This window comes from Branchiostoma floridae, chromosome 5, assembly GCF_000003815.2.
Source record: "Branchiostoma floridae strain S238N-H82 chromosome 5, Bfl_VNyyK, whole genome shotgun sequence".
NCBI classification, from domain to species: domain Eukaryota; kingdom Metazoa; phylum Chordata; class Leptocardii; order Amphioxiformes; family Branchiostomatidae; genus Branchiostoma; species Branchiostoma floridae.
Window position 1 is genome coordinate 10,669,482 of NC_049983.1, and position 1,204 is coordinate 10,670,685.

Genomic DNA, 1,204 nt, shown 5'->3' on the forward strand with positions numbered 1-1,204 from the left:
ATACATAATAAAAATTCTATAGTAGCAACGTAGTTCCAGGTCATTCTCACATGGGATTTATTTTTTCAAATCAATTTTGGAACAGTCCATGTTTGCATAAAGGGGGAGAGCGGAGTGAAAATAGCTGAATTTGCTCCTAAGCAAATACCGGCCTTTCTAGTTTCAACATCAAATCTTGCGTACCATGTTAGATCGTGACCGTGGCGGCTGTAAGAAGCTGTGTTTGCTAGTATTTTAGGGCTTCTTTATATAATAAATGGGGCTTCTTTATATAATCATCATCATCATCGGTCGGCTGCGACGCAGGCGACTGTAAGTTTCTTCCAAGACCTTCTGTCGGCAGCTAGATGACTGATTTGCTTCGCGGAGATCTGGTCATTGTAATCTCCTAGGAGCTGTTGAATGTAATTTAAATAGGAGGTAGCTTGGCGTCCTCGTCTGCGTTTCCCATGCGTTGGTACATACAGTGCATAGATATTGGCAGGTTCGTCCTCGGGCATGCGCAGGATATGACCAAGAAAGTTCAACTGCCTCGAGCGTACATGTTCAGTCAACGGCTTTGTTTGGGTTAGTTCATAAATCCTGGAGTTTGGTACCCGGTCGAGCCTTTTGATGTTCAGTATATAATAAATGGTTGTGTTCAGACAAATATTCTTGCTGAGCTATAAGTATAACGTTACACACTCGCTCAATGGTCAATATACCACATACCACAACACGGGACATGCCACTGGTCAGTAGCTAATTTCATCAGTGCCTGAAGGAATGAGCAGAAAACGCCAACAGCAAATGAATTTCGGTGTTTGTGAATTCAGAGCATGCAATAGAAGGCTTTTCAGCACCAAGGAAAGATCTATCATCTGGATCAAGACATCTGAACCACAGGAAAGCGGTGGTAACTTCAATCGTTTGTACTTACATGTGAAATAAGATTTTGTACATCGATATTATTCAACGTTATCGCTTTAATGTCAAATGTCCCTCAAGCTAACGATAACGCATGATTATGTGACAAGTAGTTTACTTTGCATTGTTCACCACTGATGGCATTTATTTTGTGTAACGAACATCGAAAGTCGATGTTCAAAAAAGAAAAGGGTGAATACAACTGGAGATCTTTTGGTAAAGCTTCAGCTGCATTCAACAACAAAAACTGTGTCAAACGGAAAGCTTTAATATCGAAATATTGGTTCTAGAACTTTGA